The sequence below is a fragment of the Solanum verrucosum genome, unplaced genomic scaffold, assembly GCF_900185275.1.
Source record: "Solanum verrucosum unplaced genomic scaffold, falcon-dt-bn FXZP01000060.1, whole genome shotgun sequence".
Lineage (NCBI taxonomy): Eukaryota > Viridiplantae > Streptophyta > Magnoliopsida > Solanales > Solanaceae > Solanum > Solanum verrucosum.
In genome coordinates, this window is record NW_026020129.1 from 3,687,652 (window position 1) to 3,694,482 (window position 6,831).

Consider the following 6,831-nt stretch of genomic DNA (forward strand, 5'->3'; position numbering starts at 1 on the left):
CTACCTAGTTGTTTTCTTGCAATTGGTGGTAGCATTACCTCTTCCAAAATATGCAATGGAATATTCCAAGTGCTTTCACAAGGCAATGGTTCTATTCGAATTGCATAAGTATCTTGAAAATTCGTATTACTATAATAGGAGGAACAATAATCTTCGCGATGTTTGTTTCTGTATCTAATAGTTGCAACTGCATATGTACACCATCATTATGTACTAAAAAAACACCACTATGAATGACACCAAAAAAATCAGAATCACACCAAGTAAAAGCGATACATTACACCAAATACCTTATCAATCTAAAATATTCAACCAACATAGAATTAATTTGCAAACCATCATTATGTACCAAAAAACACCACTCTGAATGACACCAATAATATCTTAATTACACCAAACTGGCAGATCATTATGTTCACAAATTAAAAACTATCATTTTCACCAAATAACTTAACGATATTTTTTACCAATTAACTTACCAAAAACCATAATCAATAAAACTGGTTTCTACTCCTAACTTACAAACCATACAAAACAAACCAAAGGAAAAATACCCCAGAAACAAAAAAAAAACTCTGAATTGTTGAATAACAACAACAATCTATTTTGAAATTATGGTATTATATATTAGACCAATAAATACACCAACTCATACATTAGAGTATTATTTTGGTGTCGTTTACCACATCACATACCTAAACCAATTTGTGATAATTCACACAATCAGTTAAATCATACAAATTACACCAATTGACGTATCAAAAGTAATTTGACATTTAACCCAAAAATACACCAACACATTGATTAGAATATTAATTTACCACCAATTTATAGAAATAAATATACCAGATTAAGTACCTGATCACATATGACCAATTTTCAAATTATTATCTACACCAATTCGGATAAATAAAATACACCAAAAAACTAATCAATTTTTTTTTTGAAAGTTATATTTTATATACCAAATAATACAACTAAATAAACAAAAATATGTACCTGAAATTTAACTTTAAGTTGGTATGTGTACACCATATCACATACCAAAAGAAATTATTGATAAAATCTATTAATATTCGGCATGCAACATACCAATTAACCTAATTTTTTTTTATAAAAAACTTATTCGACTCATCATATTACAACCAAAATCATATGATGTTGTTGTATTACACCAAAAACGTTAATATAAAACAACAAATAAATACCAAAAAGAATTAAAACACAGATTATGTGAAAATCCTAATAATATTCCACAAACAATTGCTAAATCTTAATATCTGTTTAATAATTAAACCTTTTACAGTTGCACCATAACATTAACCAAAATCTTATGAATGTATATTCCACCAAATTCGACAAAATCAAAGGAATTACCACAAAAAAGAATACCTGATGAGTTCCAACGCCCGCTGTGATGAATTAAAATTGAAAAATTATTGGTCTGCATATTTGATCATCGATCTTAGTATGGAAGAGAAGTTTTATTTTTGTAGGAAACCTTTCTTTATGGGATATGATATATAACAAATTGGAGTAAATCAGGAAAAATAAAATAATTGGAGAAATTTAAGGGATATGGATAATTGTAGCTGAAAACGTTTTTTTATTTTCTTTTAATAAGAATTCCAATTTTGAAAAAAAAAATATTGCTATTCAATTGAAAAAAAAAAACTATTGCTATATTCGTGTAATTAAAGTTATTAAGTTGTATACTTAAGTTTTTTGCCCTATAATTTATTAATTTACTATTGGGTTATCGGTTAACCCGTTAAGGAAAAACCTCAAACCGTTAAGAATTGATAAACCCAATAATTAAAAAAATCAAATTACTAATAAACCAATAGCTTATTTTCGATTTGAGTTATCGATTTCGATTCAATTTTGAATACCCCTAAGCCTAATCACCCATAGTGGGGGCTTGAAAAGGTAGAGTGTAGGCCGTCTTTACCACTACCTCTCTAAGGTAGAGAGTCTGTTTTCAAAAGACACTTGACAAATATATTTGACTGGACACATAAATTAAAAAAGAAAGAAAACTTTTGAAGCTTGACATTAAAATATACTCTATTATTTAAATGTATATTCGCATTCCATTATACCCCAAACACAACTACATAGTAAAATTATATTCTTATATACGTGTAAAAAAAAGTGATCAACCAATATGGAACGGAGGGAGTACTCTCTTAGTTTCATATTGTCCTCCAATTAATTAGTTATTAATTATCCATTTCATATTATTGGATACCTATCGATTTGAAACTCTTTAAAAAAAAATTAATCGCAGAGATATTTTATCAAATTAATCTTATTAATGATGGTTGATGCTCTAAATTTTGCAACTAGTACTTCCTATTTTTTTTATTATCAAAAGGATAGATATATTAGAAATTACGTAATGTCAAACATATTGTTTGATGCTGCTTAATCAGAAATTTGGGCCGTGGTATGGCCAGTTACATAGTTGCTACTAGGATTGAGTTTCCTTAAATACATAGTTCCCGCAATGTCTGCCCATGTTAGTTTTTTTGTACACATTGGGGGAACTATCAAAAAGGTTGGCTTTCCAAAGGTGCTGTGCTGCAGTCCTTCCTTGCTAAGCATGTCCGCCACGGCGCCACCTTGATCTGCTCCCTGAAGATGTGCGTTGGCATTGCTGCTTTCACCTTCTCCATTAATGACCTGCATTTAGAGGTTAGATTAGTATAAGGATGATTATCATTCTCAAGTAATGATTTATAGCGGTTGGGTTTTAAACTCGACTGCCATGAGCAATCTTTGTCTTGGTGCACGCAGCTCAGCTAGGACGATGGGTTTACAAAGGCTTCCCTACTAATGAAACCAATTATCCAATGAAAGCAAGGTCCTGTTGTTATTTAATACTAAAGGTAGAAAGAGAAAAATATATTAAAGTGCTCTTGATTTCATAAATTGAACAAGTAATTTGAATAATTACTTTTAATATATGGACAAATTAATATGAAATGAAATGAGTATAAGGTAATATAAAATCAATAAACATTAATTTGAAAATCATTTTGATCTTCTAACTAGGCTTTAAAAAATGAAATTCTATTTTATCATATCCAGAACCAGAACTCGTGAACTCTTTCTGCTAATTATAAAGTTAGCACAACAAGGAGACTAATACTACAATTTACACAGGTTAGCAGATTTCTAGTTTTGATCACACCAATAATAGAAACCATCTGTTTACTGTTGCCAATGAATAAACTAAGTTTTCACACATTATGTAACCACAAAAAACAATGCAATAAAACGTGATTCATTATCATATATTATTATTATTATTATTATTATTTTATCATCATATTTTATATTAAAAATGGGAAGCCACAAAAGAAAAAGTTGAAATACTATTTTACCCCTATCTTAATTCAAAATGTTATAAAATATCTAAGCAATTAAATGTTAAATAATAATTATATCATATTATGTTAAATACTAAAAATGAAAAGGTGTTTTAAAATGTATTTTAAGAATGTCTCTCCATTCTCCAACATAGCTTTTGAGCTTTCTACAGAATTCTAGGTAAACTTTTGGCTTATAAATATCATGTGCATAAGGTAAAATTATTTTTGGCAAATACATAAGCTAATTCGCCTTTCATCGCTTATAAGAAAAAAAAACTGATTTCATCAATTACAAAAAATTCTTAAGCATGGAAATCGCAGATTAAGGTAGAAGGTTGTAATGCAGTGTTCTCTTGCTTTCCGAAGGGTTTAGACTTAGTGGTGTTTGTCGTAGTAGTACTCTTATTCTTGTACTGTTTTTCTTTTGCTTTCTACCACCAATTGTTTTTATGGTGTTTCAGTTATTGTTTTTTTTGTTGTTGTTGTGTTGTTATTGTTTTCATAATAGTTGTTATATTATATTTTGTCAGTGCAATTACTTCCCTCTCATGGTCTGTGCCTTTTGTTTTTCCTCTTTAAACTTGTAGCTTCTGAATTCCGAATACGGATACCTTATTGATTCTATATTTATTTTCAATCTATAATCTATATGAATAAAGTCTTGCGAATGATGTGTATGCTTTATTTTTCTTCTATTTTTTTGTGTGGTTTTTCTCTATTAGACTTCACAAATCTAATTTTTATGAATTTTTTTTATCACTATGTAAGTATGTATTGTTATTTGGTTCAAATTAGTCATGTGACTTTATTGGAAGTGTGTTAATTAACTACTAAACAAAGTTCAAAAAATTACCGATAATAGCTTCAACGAAATTGATTTACCGATGGTAGCTTCAAAGGAATTGATTTTAAACATTACAATGTGCCCCTCATTTGGTGTTTCTTGACGCACATTAAATATAGTACTCACTTCACATGATTTGCATAAAATTTTAATTGTTCTAACGAATCTATAAAAATTCACATGAAACACACGTGCAACGCACGTGTCAAGAGACTAGTTATATTAAAAGTGGGAAGGTTTTGAGTTCAAAGTTAAATTACGAAAATGTTCTTTTCTCATTTTTTAAAATTATTTTATTTTATAAAATCATCTCTTTATTACCTCATACCTCTTCAATTACATAAATTCTAAATTAGTTAATATTAGTAATATCCATAACTCTCAAACTTTTCATATTCGTTATAACCTCCAAATATTTATTTATCTATCTATAACTTTTCTTCTTCTTTTTCATTTTTTACTGTGATATAAAATTGGAATTATTGAAACTTGATGTCTAATTGTCTATATATACAATTCCTGATCTGTGCTACAATACTCACTGATTATTGGTTTTGTTTCATTTGCAGATTCATCTTCTTCTTTTGTTGTTGGTTTTTCATCAGCTATTTTAGGTTTGGTTATATGCTTCATGTTAATTGATCACTTTTTGTGGTTTGATTCCATTTTGTTGTTTTTTAAGTGTTGATGTATCTTATATATATATATATATATATATATATATATGTATTCTTTATTTATGTCTATTAATTGGAGTCTGCACAATGCGAAGAAGAGTGAGTCCTCTGAATTTTTCTATGTCATGTTCTTGAACTTCTTAAGGTTTACAAGGTGAGAACTCTCACCTTTTGAAAGTAATCTTTGTTTCGATTCGATTATATTCAATTTACAACATACTACTTACTTAGTACATGGTGAATTTCTTTTATATGTTCTTAGATATTTGTTTCACTTCAAATGTTACCCTATGTTTTAGTAGTAGTATTACAATGGTATAGCCCTTTTAATTTGTTCCGATTCAATTTGTTGCGTCTATTGTCATAGTTATTTCATGAACATTTAAAACTGTATTTTGCACAAATATTGCAAGAAAGTTGCTTTTATGTTTTTTCAAGTTTATTACAGAAATTATGATGTTTTTATATTGTGCGCTTTAGTTTAAAAAATATTTTTTGTAATTTCATTATTATACATTAATAATTTTTTTCATTACTATACCATACACATTATGTTCTACAGATACATAACCTACACTCCCTCCTATACCCCTCCGCCGAACTCAATTATGTTCATAATGTATCAATCCATACCTTTGAAAAATTATTTTTTTTCCGCTTAAAAGAAATCTCTTTATTGAAGAAGACAATTAAATTTCTCATTAATAAATAACTACAAATGGTTATTTTATCACGTAAAATTATACTCAATTATTTTGTAATACAAATTTAGTAAAATATAGTAATTAAGCCTAGATTCAAAAAACTATAAGTGAATTTTTCTTTAAATATAATCAACTAAATAGATTAGTCTATATAATGGATATTTTGCAAGAGAAAAGATGATGTAATTTTGAAAATTAGATATTTATAAATAAAAGAACAATTGATGATATGACATTATAACTATGCCATGAATAACACATTAATTTTTTATATTGTAAGCATTCCAAACAAGAATTAACATATATAGAAAATGGTAAAATTATTTCACATATTTTAACCATGGATAAACATTAATTCAGTTACTCTAATAATCTAATTAAAAGACTGTTTCAAAACAAATAAATAAATGACCACTCAATACCTAATTATCAATTAGAATACTTTAAAATAGATATATTTTATGTATGATACTATATTAAATTACAATATGTTTAATATATGTAAATAAATTATAACATAACTAGGATATACAATTTTTAAAAATTCACTCTTCTTTCGACACGTGGCACCAAGATGGCCCACCTACTTTTATATTTGGTTTTTGAAGATGGCCCACCTATCACAAAGATGGCCCACCTACTTTTATACACTCCTCTTTCATTATATTTTAATTTTTTCCTTTTTAAATAGTATATATATTAGAAATGAGAATGAGGGGAGCTTCGGATCAAGAGATTACTTTGGTAATTATAAAATTTTTGCGCCAATTAAATTTCTGCCGGTGGTGTTAACCTACTGCAAATTAAATTCATATTTTTGTTTTTTCCTAGATGGTCATGTGGGCTCGTATCATAAATTTCTTTAGTTGGAAATTCTGTTCATTTTGGTAACTAATTTTAATAATTGTTTTGTTTTAATTTTCTGAACTCCTATATTAAAAATAGATATTTCATCTGTTTTAAAATCTTAAAATTTGATTATTATTGTTCTATGTAGTAAAATAGAAAATGGTCTAAAGCACACATGCCAACTTCACAGGTATCCTATCACCCTGAACATTTTATTTCTCTATTTAGTGCACACGTGAGTGCTGATCAGTACTCACATAAACCAAATATATTGACTAATGTGATTTGCACGCGTGGGCCCCACTTCAACCTTTCCTTTTCCCTCCTAAAGATCGAACGGCCTCACCCCTTACCCCCAATTCTTTCTTTTCTCCTTTTAA

General features: G+C 28.1%; 1 protein-coding gene across 2 annotated transcripts in view; it reads left to right on the top strand.

Annotated features, from left to right (window-relative positions):
• Nucleotides 1-6,831, top strand: part of LOC125827216 (cyclin-dependent kinase F-4-like) — a 36,687-nt gene that overhangs the window by 13,498 nt on the left and 16,358 nt on the right. The window lies entirely within an intron of this gene.